This window comes from Microcaecilia unicolor, chromosome 3 (genome assembly GCF_901765095.1).
Source record: "Microcaecilia unicolor chromosome 3, aMicUni1.1, whole genome shotgun sequence".
Classification (NCBI taxonomy): Eukaryota; Metazoa; Chordata; class Amphibia; order Gymnophiona; family Siphonopidae; genus Microcaecilia; species Microcaecilia unicolor.
Genome location: NC_044033.1, coordinates 33,009,601 through 33,022,534, shown reverse-complemented (window position 1 = coordinate 33,022,534; position 12,934 = coordinate 33,009,601). Strand labels below are relative to the sequence as shown.

General features: G+C 43.5%; 1 protein-coding gene across 2 annotated transcripts in view; it reads right to left on the bottom strand.

The window, feature by feature from the left end:
- TTC7A (tetratricopeptide repeat domain 7A) overlaps positions 1–12,934 on the bottom strand; it is a 557,697-nt gene that overhangs the window by 363,298 nt on the left and 181,465 nt on the right. The gene's annotated exons all lie outside the window — the stretch shown is intronic.

The window sequence follows — 12,934 nt, the reverse complement described above, 5'->3', positions numbered from 1 at the left end:
TCTCTCCCTGGCTCTACCACAGCAAACATAATTAACTGAAAAAATTGGACTGTTTGAGATTCCCACATGCCCTCCAGTGGCAGCACAGTGAAATACATTAAAACCTAATTGCTATGGAGTTAAAACAGCACTTGAGACTGAAGCTTTGAATGCTCTCATTCGGAGGGTCAAGTATGGGAAACTCATTCATTTCCTGAGTCAATTAATGACCGAGTCAGTGCCAATACTTTCCATAACTGAACTTCAGGAGCCGTGGCATGAAAACAACTTGGGCTACAGTATAGCAGAAGTGGGCAAACTTTATACAGAGGGATGCATGGATGTCAGTACCATCCCTGGAAGGCCGCAACATTACATAATGTTGGAACCGGAAATGCACAGAGCACCAGGGACCTTCTGTAATAGATAAATAAGTAACTAAAAATAATGGAAACAAATTGTTAAAGTGGCTATTCTGAAAACATTTTATTTTTTATTTTAGTTACATACCTTTTCCCACTCATGGCAGGCTCAATGCGGCAGGCAATGGAGGGTTAAGTGACTTGCCCAGAGTCACAAGGAGCTGCCTGTGTCGGGAATTGAACTCAGTTCCTCAGTTCCCCAGGACCAAAGTCCGCCACCCTAACCACTAGGCCACTCCTCCACTGTTGCTACTATTGGAGATTCTACATGGAATGTTGCTGTTCCAACATTCCATGCAGAAGTCGGCCCTTGCAGATCACCAACATTCCATGCAGAAGTCGGCCCTTGCAGATCACCAATGTGGCCGTGCAGGCTTCTACATGGAAAGTTGCTAGTGGAATAGCAACATTCCATGTAGAATGTCCAATAGTATCTATTTTATTTTTGTTACATTTGTACCCTGCACTTTCCCATTCATGGCAGGCTCAATGCGGCTTACATGGGGCAATGGAGGGTTAAGTGACTTGCCCAGAGTCACAAGGAGCTGCCTGTGCCGGGAATCGAACTCAGTTCCTCAGTTCCCCAGGACCAAAGTCCACCACCCTAACCACTAGGCCACTCCCAGTCAAAACTCTGGTTAATGACGTCTTCTGTGTGTACTCCCATGCTCTGGCAGGCCGCATGAAATTCAATGGAGAGCTGCAGATTGCCCACCCCTGCACCTCAGCCATCTATCTGAAGGTCAATGAAAGGGTCATTTTAAGGTAGCACCTAGTTAAAGCACCTTGTAAGGTGCTTATCTTGAGCCTATCTTATAATGTAGGCACTTACTACTACTACTTAACATTTCTAAAGCGCTACTAGGGTTTATGCAGCGCAGTACAGTTTAACAAAGAAGGACAGTCCCCTGCTCAAAAGAGCTTACAATCTAAAGGACATTAACATTAACAAAAACAATCTTACAATCTAATGGACAACATGTGCAGACAGTCAATTGGGGCAGTCTAGATTTCCTGGATAGAGGTAAAATGATTGGGTGCCGAAGGTGACATTGAAGAGAAGGGCTTTGAGTAAGGATTTGAAGATGGGCAGGGAGGGGGCTCTGCGTATGGGCTCAGGGAGTTTGTTCCAAGCATAGGGAGAGGCAAGGCAGAAAGGGCGGAGCCTGGAGTTGGCGATGGTGGAGAAGGGAGCAGAGAGGAGGGATTTGTCCTGTGAGCGGAGGTTTCGGGTAGGAGCGTAAGGGGAGATAAGGGTAGAGAGGTAGTGAGGGGCTGTAGATTGAGTGCATTTGTAGGTTAGTAGGAGAAGCTTGAACTGTATGCCAGTACCTGATCGGAAGCCAGTGAAGTGACCTGAGGAGAGGGGTGATATGAGCATATCGGTCCAGGCGGAATATAAGACGTGCAACAGAGTTCTGAACGGATTGAAGGGGGGATAAATGGCTAAGTGGGAGGCCAGCGAGGAGTAGGTTGCAGTAGTCAAGGCGAGAGGTAATGAGAGAGTGGATGAGATTCGGGTGGTGTGCTCAGAGAGGAAAGGGCAAATTTTGCTGATGTTGTAGAGAAAGAAGCGACAGGTCTTGGCTATCTGCTGGATATAAAATACTAGCAAAAGTTGCAGACACAGACTTTCTTTCTATGGTGTTTTATTCACTATTGTATTGTAATCCACCTTGTGCTTTTGGTTTAGGCATATTATAAAGTGATTGTTTAAATTAAATTTACGGAAACACACGAAAAAAAAGGAATAAACCCCTACAAAGTCTTCTGATGACCAGACTAGCGAGGAGTTACACTAAAGTACACACTGAATACAAAAGCCCTGTATTCTGTTGCATGGGTTCTTTCGAACTTGGGTCAGGAGGCGCATATTACGCCTCAGTTGAGGTTGTTGCATTGGTTGCCTGTGGCGCAGCGTATTGAATTTAAACCTTTGTTACTGGTGTTCTCAGGCCATAGTGGGTAGTTGCAGTCATATTATCCTTCTCGGGCGTTACGATCTGAAAACCAGAATTTAGTGGTTGTTCCACCTTTTTATCAGGTATGTTTGGAGGAAATACGTAGTCGGGTGGGTTTTTTTTTTTTTTTTTTTTCTTTTTTATTGCTGGTCCTCGTTTCTTTCTTTACAACATCCGTAAAATCCGCCCCTTTCTTTCCGAGCACTCTACCAAAACCCTCATCCACACCCTTGTCACCTCTCGTTTAGACTACTGCAATCTGCTTCTTGCTGGCCTCCCACTTAGTCACCTCTCCCCTCTCCAGTCGGTTCAAAACTCTGCTGCCCGTCTCATCTTCCGCCAGGGTCGCTTTACTCATACTACCCCTCTCCTCAAGATCCTTCACTGGCTCCCTATCTGTTTTCGCATCCTGTTCAAACTTCTTCTACTAACCTATAAATGTATTCACTCTGCTGCTCCCCAGTATCTCTCCACACTCGTCCTTCCCTACACCCCTTCCCGTGCACTCCGCTCCATGGATAAATCCTTCTTATCTGTTCCCTTCTCCACTACTGCCAACTCCAGACTTCGCGCCTTCTGTCTCGCTGCACCCTACGCCTGGAATAAACTTCCCGAGCTCCTACGTCTTGCCCCATCCTTGGCCACCTTTAAATCTAGACTGAAAGCCCACCTCTTTAACATTGCTTTTGACTCGTAACCACTTGTAACCACTCGCCTCCACCTACCCTCCTCTCTTCCTTCCCGTTCACATTAATTGATTTGATTTGCTTACTTTATTTATTTTTGTCTATTAGATTGTAAGCTCTTGAGCAGGGACTGTCTTTCTTCTATGTTTGTACAGCGCTGCGTATGCCTTGTAGCGCTATAGAAATGCTAAATAGTAGTAGTAGTAGTAATTTGTTACTATCGGTTATGTTTCAGTCAGCATCTGTTCCCAAGAAATTGCTAAAAACCTGACTATTTTCTAGGCCATTTGGTTGATGGGGGTTCTGAGTTTTTAAGAGTTTGTGATTTGTAAGATTGTGTATTGCGGTTTCTTTAATGAATGTTTTATTGTACCTCACCTAGATATTTGGATAGGAGGGTTATAAATGTAATGCATAAATAACTACATAGGAAGAGCCTTTATTAAATCATGTCACAATGAGGTACACAAATAGATGGCACAAAGTGGGCAGGCATGGAAGCCCAGCATGCAAACTCAGTTACATTAGAGTTATAGGAAGAATACGGTATGTGCAGTTACACTGATGGATATATGCTACAGGAATTAGTTTAAGATAAAAAAGGAACGTCTTTCTACAGAACAGTGAAGATGGCTCTCATTGAGTACGCAGGCTCACTCTCGAAAGGGAGAGAGGTAAGGTATGTAATGCAAGGGGTAGCTTGTCGCCAGTTATAGAGCAGTTTACCACTAGAGGGCGCTCAAAAGAGAACATAAGATTAGCTATACTGGGGCAGACCGATGGTCCACTAGCCCAGTATCCTGCTTCAAGCAGTGGCCAATTTTTTTTTTGTTACATTTGTACCCCGGGCTTTTCCACTCATAGCAGGCTCAATGCGGCTTACATATTATATACAGGTACTTATTTGTACCTGGGGCAATGGAGGGTTAAGTGACTTGCCCAGAGTCACAAGGAGCTGTCTGTGCCTGCAGTGGGAATTGAACCCAGTTCTCCAGGACCAAAGTCCACCACACTAACCACTAGGCCACTCCTCCACTAGCAACATTCCATGTGGCCGCGCAGGCTTCTGCTTCTGTGAGTCGGACGTCCTGCACGTACGTACAGGACATCAGACTCACAGAAACAGAAGCCTGCGCAGCCTTCTACATGGAATGTTGCTAGTGGAATAGTAACATTCCATGTAGAATGTCCAATAGTGGCAACATTCCATGTAGAATCTCCAATAGTATCTATTTTATTTTTGTTACATTTGTACCCCGCGCTTTCCCACTCATGGCAGGCTCAATGCGGCTTACATGGGGCAATGGAGGGTTAAGTGACTTGCCCAGAGTCACAAGGAGCTGTCTGTGCCTGCAGTGGGAATTGAACCCAGTTCCCCAGGACCAAAGTCCACCACACTAACCACTAGGCCACTCAGTAGCAAGATTACAAGTTACCAATCCCGGGGCAACAGTGGCTTATAAGAGTTCAGGGTCAAAGTGAACTCAATGAGCAAGCAGTTGCAATTCATAACACAGAGAAAAAAAAAACGACAGTCATATGGAACCAATTTAGAAACTTACTGGTGAATTAAGAAAAAGCCAGACTGTTTTGCAGAGGCAAGAGCAGGAGAAGAAATGGATGAAAGACAGCTTCAACTACCAAGAGGCCAGTACCTCATGTAGAAGTCTGAGTAATGTAATGCTGTCACAGCAGGGGCGTATCTGAAAGTCGGCAGTAGCGGGGGCCAAAGCCAGAGTGAGGGGGCACATTATAGCCCCCCCCCCAGCCGCCGCCATTTCCGACCCCCCCCCCTACCGCCGTGGGTACCTTTGCTGGTGGGGGACCCCAACCCCCACCAGCCGAGGTCCGCTTCCTCCTGCCGCTGCGAGGTTTTTTAAGTTCTTCATCGGGATTCGTCCTCCGTCACTCTGTGCTGCTGTTCAAAGAAGCTGCTAGCTGAATGCAGTTTCAGGACTGAGTCTGACGTCGCTGCTGCACGTTGTACATGAGTCTGACGTCCTGCACGTACAACGTGCAGCAGCGACGTCAGACTCAGTCCGAAACTGCATTCAGCTAGCAGCTTCTTTGAACAGCAGCACAGAGTGACGGAGGACGAATCCCGATGAAGAACTTAAAAAACCTCGCAGCAGCAGGAGGAAGCGGACCTCGGCTGGTGGGGGTTGGGGTCCCCCGCCAGCAAAGGTACCCACGGCGGCAGTAGGGGGGTCCAGGGCGAAATCTGCGGGGGCCTAGGCCCCTGTGGCCCCACGCAGATACGCCCCTGTGTCACAGACCTTCACTGGATAACTGAGGAGCAGTCCAGAGGCTGAGAAGTAGGCAACTGAGCAGGTTAAAATACATTTAAGGGGTAGAAACAAAGCAGTTACTGTGTTTGAAATGCACCCTGGATAAAAGTTGTACAGAGCGCCTGTATGTTTGGCTGTGAAGTTTTCAATTGGATCTAAAAATAAAGCATGTAAATAGTACACTGGTAGCCTGCCTCACCTATGGAAAAGAGATGACATTTGCCAGGTTCCTGTCCCAGAGAATGAAGGAACTGTTTGATAGTGCAGCACTGGTGTCCCTAAGGAAGATACTTTGAAACAGGGATTCTTGTTGGGCGTTTGAGAACAGACGGTAAAAGAGCATGGAAAGATAAGTTCCGCTCCTGTCTGATTCTTTTTAAAATTTCTGGTGCTGTGGCAGGGGATTATTGGTTTATGGTGCATAATTGAACGGAATGTTTGGTTAAATAGGAGAGACTGGGAATGCAATCTGAGCCAATGTACTCTCTGGTGTTGTTAAAGGACGGGGGGGGGGGGGAGGGGGGGGATGCGGAGGGGGGAGAATAAGGGAACATTAATCATGAAAGTGGCTAGCAACAAAACGAACATGTTTAGTTACCTGCTTGGGATAGGAGACAGACAATGGGTGGACTGGGGGGTATAAAACCAAAAAACTCATTTCTTCTGTTAATTTGTATTTGATTGGTGTGAACAAGTCCTTTAATTCATATCTGTTACTGATACAAGCTATAAGTTGTTTGCACTGTGTTATTTAATAAAACCGTTGAAATATAAAATTTCTGGTGCTGGGTGTGTTTGGTTATAATTTGGACTATTTTTTCCACTTTTCATAATATTTCAATTTGTAGGGTTCTTAGGGGGTGGATATATACGGATCTCCATTAAGGTATTTTCACACTTTGCTTTTGAATTCATTAGTTAAGCATAATATAAAAAAGTATAAAAGTTTTGAAGGGGGTCACATAAAGAGGAGTATTAATGATGTATATAGCTTGGTAGTGAGCTTTTGTTAAGGCTAGACTCACTGAAAAATATGTAGCTCGGCTGTGGTAACAGCCTATACTGAATTCTCCTCATGTCCCTTCTTTTCATCTACATTTCTTTATTGGCTTTGTTTGAAAGTGTGTAATTCCTTTCTGGATTTCCCTATACATCCTATATATAGGGATCGACTACTTTTTGTGGCCAGAGAACCAGCCAGCAACAGTATTCAGAATAAGTATTCATCAAATGTGCTCACACATATATGGTCTAAAAACACAGATGTTGACAAAAAAAACTATACTTAATTGAATCAAGCTGCTCACATACGCCTGACTGTTATGCTTTCAGATCTTTATCTGTGGTCTTCTCATCCTCTCCCCCTCCAACCACTATGGTTTCTTTGGTGCCCAATATTCATAAGTCTTGCTCAGATAACTTTGGGAGTTAGTCAAACTTTGCAGTCTGAATTTTCACTTCTGTTGGCTTGTTTCAAATTTGTCCAAGAAAATCGTATCCTGCACAAAATTAGCAAGAGAAACAGACAAAACAGGGGGATTTCCAGGAGCCCCGTTAAATTTTGGCCAATCAGCGCAGCTACCAAAAGTTGCCTAAATTGACAGCTTGCTCTGGCTATTTTAGACCAGATATTTACACTAAACCTATTCAGACTGAATATCCAGATAAAGCTGTCCAATTAACTTAATTCACATAAACTGGCCTCCTTTGTGTAACCCAGACTTGAATTATCCCACCATTTTAACTCTTACAACCTCTGCTTGAAATCTGTTCCAAGTGTCCAGCACTCTTATTATTTATTGCATTTGTATCCCACATTTTCCCACCTTTTTGCGGGCTCAGTGTGGCTTACAATAGGATATGAATAATAGAAATACATTTGTTACAACTTGGTTATGGATTACATTGTGCAGAGTTGTGCGAGACATTCGAATATCAATTAGGAATATGACAATGGGACATCAACATAGAAACATTGGAAGGAGACAATGGGAAGCTAAAGGGCAGTGTTAGACAAAGACATATGGTGTACATAGTTCCGTGAATAAATGTATGATTGACTGGATTACGGGATGAGGGATCAGAAGTGGATGTATGTTGCATTGATGAACAGTGAGTATGGACTCTATGTGTTTTGGCTCTTTCCGTAAGTTTGTGGAAAAGTGGAAAAAAGCATCTTCTCACTTTTCTTCTAGACTGGAGCTTCCCTCTGCTTCATACGTCATTTCCCTAGCCTGGAACCTTTTCTTTCTGGGAAAAAAAGCTTCTGTAGGATACTTTTTGGAAGCCTGATAGATATTTGAATATTTCTTTCATTATTTTCCTTCTTGTAGAAAGCACATATTTAGCTCCCTCACGTTCTCTGTGAATGGTTGATGATGTAGGCTTTTCACCACTTTGGTGGCACTCTTAAACATTTTTTTCAATGACCTTTCCTAGATGCAGTCTCCAGAACTGAACACAGAACTCAAAACTTCATCTCAGAGATCCATTTAGAACTAATTTCCTTCTTTCTAACAGAGACACTTCTTTATACATCCAAGAATGCTACTAGCCTTCCCTACTTGATGAATACCTTAAAATCAGTGATGACTACCCCTGGTCTCCTTAAGTGACTGCTAGTTCATCACCTTCAAGCAGTGTTTGGCTCTTAGATTATTTTTATATTTGTTAGGACTGAAGCATAGTTGCCATAAACATTTGAACAATGGTCATCTTTCATGTATACTCTGGAGGAAAGGAGAAACAGGGGTGATATGATACAGATGTTCAAATATTTGAAAGGTATTAATCCGCAAACTAACCTTTTCCGGAGATGGGAAGATGGTAGAACGAGAGGACATGAAATGAGATTGAAGGGGGGCAGACACAAGAAAAATGTCAGGAAGTATTTTTTCACGGAGAGAGTAGTGGATGCTTGGAATGCCCTCCCGCGGGAGGTGGTGGAAATGAAAACGGTAACGGAATTCAAACATGCGTGGGATAAGCATAAAGGAATCCTATGCCGAAGGAATGGATCCTCAGGAGCTTAGTCAAGATCAGGAGGCGGGGCTGGTGGTTGGGAGGCGGGGATAGTGCTGGGCAGACTTATACGGTCTGTGCCAGAGCCGGTGGTGGGAGGCGGGGATAGTGCTGGGCAGACTTATACGGTCTGTGCCCTGAAAAGCACAGGTACAAATCAAAGTAGGGTATACACAAAAAGTAGCAAATATGAGTTATCTTGTTGGGCAGACTGGATGGACCGTGCAGGTCTTTTTTCTGCCGTCATCTACTATGTTACTATATCTTATTTATTCCCTCTGAAATATCTATTCTGTTGCAAATTTCCATATCATTTGCATAAATGTCCAGTTACTTTATAAATCCCTTCCAATATCACTTTTAAGACACGGAAGAACATGGACCTAACATTGACCCTAAAGCTGACCCTGGTGGCCCCCTGCTGGTCACATCTTCGGAGTAAACCTTCTTAACCCACTACAGTCCTTTTCCTCATCCACACAAAGTTGCCACAGAGGTGAAAACTCATAGTAATAACTTTCAGGTAAAACAGAAGCAGAAAGCCTGTGAGGGAATCCGTGGGATCATTAGATCATCAAGGAGTAAAAGAAGCACTCGGAAAAGACAAGGCTAGAGCAGAGAGACTGAATGAATTCTTTGCTTCGATCTTTACTGGTGGGTCCTCTCAAAGATTTGTTTAATAAACCCTTGGAGACAGGAGAGGTTCCATGAGATTGGAAAGAGTGAACGTGGTCGCTCGTCACAAAAGTGGTAACAGAGAAGTAGGAAACTACAGGCCAGTAAGCCTCACTTTGGTGGACGGAAAAATAATGGAGGCTCTGTTGAAGGAAAGAATAGTGAACTACCTGGAATTTAACGGGTTACAAGATCTGAGGCAACATGGCTTTATCAAGGAAATATATCATAACAAACGAATCTGATACATTTAGAGAGCAGTTAAAGACCTATCTGTTTAAATGGCTCATGTCATAATCATTTTCCTTTTTTTTGGTTATACTTTCTATTTGTTAAACTCCTTTGAACCTCTGTAAAGAGGGAGTTAGTGGTATACAAGAAATATATCACATCACAACTAGGTGGTCAGAGATATGGATCGAGGACATGCGCTAGATGTAGTCTATCTGATTTCAGCAAAGCTACTGACACAGTTCCTCACTGGAGACTCATCAAATTTAGCAGACTGAAGTCAGGACCCAAAATCCTGAAATGGAATAGAAATTGGTTGACTGACAGAGGGTGGAATTTGCTCAGAGGAAAGAAAGGTGAATAATGGAATGCCTCAGGGACTGGTACTGGGGTCAATTCTGTTCAATATATTTGTGAGTGACATTGCTGAAGAATCAGAAAAAAAAAAGGGTGTCTTTTTTCAGATGACATGAAGACTTGCAACAGAGAAGACACATCAGAGGGAACAGAAAACATGAGGAGAGATCTGCAAATGTTAGAAGAATGGTCTAACGTATGGCAATTTAAATTTAATGTGAAGACGTAAAGAATGATGCACTTGGGGAGCAAAAATCCAGAGGAGCTATATATGCTAGGGGGCTCGAAGCTGATATGCACCGACCAAGACAGGGACCTTGGGGTCACAGGATCTAAGGATCTCAAGGCTGCGAAACAACAGGGCAAGGTGGTGGCCATAGCCAGAATGATGCTGGGATGCACAGAGAGGAATCGCCAGTAGAAACAGGATGTGTAACCGGAGGAGTGGCCTAGTGGTTAGGGTGGTGGACTCTGGTCAAGTCACTTAACCCTCCATTGCCCCGTGTAAGCCTGCCATGAGTGGGAAAGCACAGGGTACAAATGTAACAAAATAAAATAGATACTATTGGAGATTCTACATGGAATGGAATGTTGCTACTATTGGAGATTCTACATGGAATGGAATGTTGCTACTATTGGAGATTCTACATGGAATGTTGCTATTCCAATAGCAACATTCCATGTAGAAGGCTGCGCAGGCTTCTGTTTCTGTGAGTCTGACGTCCTGCACATACGTGCAGGACGTCAGACTCACAGAAGCAGAAGCCTGCGCGGCCACATTGGTGATCTGCAAGGGCCGACTTCTACATGGAATGTTGCTAGTGGAATAGCAACATTCCATGTAGAATGTCAAATAGTAGCAACATTCCATGTAGAATCTCCAATAGTAGCAACAGTGGAGGAGTGGCCTAGTGGTTAGGGTGGTGGACTTTGGTCCTGGGGAACTGAGGAACTGAGTTCGATTCCCACTTCAGGCACAGGCAGCTCCTTGTGACTCTGGGCAAGTCACTTAACCCTCTCCACTGCCCCAGGCACAAATAAGTACCTGTATATGTAAGCCGCATTGAGCCTGCCATGAGTGGGAAAGCGCGGGGTACAAATGTAACAAAACAAAAGTTATTGGCGAGGCCCCACTTGGAAAATTGTGTCAATTTTGGAGGCCATAACTTGTTAAGGTCATAAGATTTATTTATTTCAGTACATTTATACCCCGCATTATCCCACAAGAGCGGGCTCAATGTGGCTTAAAATGTTACAAAAGGGTACAGTTCAGGGAGGGCACAGATCAAGGGGAGAGACAAGATCATGAGGAAAAGACAAGGGAGCATGGCAAGGTTGACGTAATCGGTGGTGAGGCGGGTACAGGCGATAGGAGGAAAGTTAGGGCTTAGTATTGACAGTGGGAAAAGCTATCTCGAATAAAAATGTAGATGATGACGCGGTTCAGAGGAAGATGATAAAAAAAGATATTAGGATTACGCTAACAGATGTATGCAAAGAAGATTTGAAGACCTTAATATGTATACCCTAGAAGAAAGAAAGGATAGAGAAGACATGATACAGACATTTAAATACTTGAATGGTATTAAACTACAAACAAATTTTTTCCAGAGACAGAGATGCAGTAAAATTAAAGGACGTAAACTGAGGTTGCGGGGTGGTAGATTTAGGACTAACATCGGGAAATACCTTTTCACGGAAAGGGTGGTGGATGGCTGGAATGCCCTCCCGGTGGAGGTGGAGACAAACAGTGATGTAATTCAAAAATGCATGGGATAGACACAAAGGTTTCCTGAACAGAAAGAGGATAGTACTGAAACAAAACTTAACAAGTCAACAGTTAAAAAATCATTTAAGACGGGCAGGAGAAGCGCTTAGATGGAAGCAACACCAATGTCAGACGGACTCCTATGGTCTGTGTCCCGTATATTCAAAGTAGAGGCTGCCCAACAGACGCTCCCAACACAGGAAACTGTGCTTAAAAGATGCTTTATTTGCTACTTGGGCAAGAGGTTCTCTTCCCAAGTAGCAAATCAAGCATCTTTTAAGCACTGTTTCCTGTGTTGGAGCATCTGTTTGCCAGCCTCTACTTTTGTTTGATTGTACTGTCTACGTGGAGGCTTTCCTGTTTGCTGTGCCTGTGTCCCGTATATGGCATGACTGATCAGGATGGGCTGGCATGGGTTTCAATGACAACTCCAGCTGGGAAGAAGGGCCTGTGCAGGGCAGACTTTTTTACGATCTGAGCCCTGAAAACAGCAAGGATGGATCAGAATCAAGTATGAATATTACTTATACCACGTTCATAATGTATGGTATGAGTACAGGTCCTGTATATCTCAATGGGGGCGGGGAAGATCTCGTAAAGTGAAACTTAGCAAATAAAATGTTGCAATACTATTGGATTGTTGGTTCAATAATGATTTGATAAAGAATGACTGTTGGGCAGACTGGATGGACCATGCATGTCTTTATCTGCCATCATTTACTATGTAAGATGTAAATGATCTATATACGCGTACCAGAAATGGTTTCCAAGGGTGACAATGTGGAGGAACTGAAAGACATATCGGTGAACCTGGAAGATGTATTAAGTCAAATCAACAAATTAAAGAGTAGTAAATCGCCTGGACCGGATGGCACATACCCCAGAGTACTGAAAGAACTCAAACATGAAAACTGCTGATCTGTAATCAATCATTAAAATAGTTTGTAGTGCCTAAAGATTAGAAGGTGGCCAATATATAACGCTGATTTTCAAAAAGGGTTCCAGGATGACCTGGGAAATTACAGACCAGTAAGTCTTACATCAGTGCCAGGCAAAACAGTGAAAACTATTATAAAGAATAAAATTACTGAACACAAAGACAAACATGGTTTAATAGGACATGGATTCAGTCTTGCCTCACCAATCTGCTTCATTTCTTTGATGGCATGAATAAAGGTGAGCCGGTTGATGCAGTGTATCTACATTTTCAGACAGCTTTTGACAAAGCTCCTCATGGGATGTTCTGTTGTAAATTGGGAACTGGTTAACGGCCATTTCTCCTGATGGAGGAGGGTGAGTAGCGGAGCACCCCAGTGATCTGTATCGAGACCCGGTACTCACATATTTATAAAATGATCTAGAAATTATCTAGAAGCAGGAACGAATGAGGTGATTAAGTTTTCAGATGACACAAAACTATTCAAAGTTGTTAAAACGAATGCAGACTGTGAAAAATTGCAGACAGACCTTAGGAAATTAAAAGGCAAATAAATGGCAGATGAATGCAGACTGTGAAAAATTGCAGGTAAACCTTAGAAAATTAAAA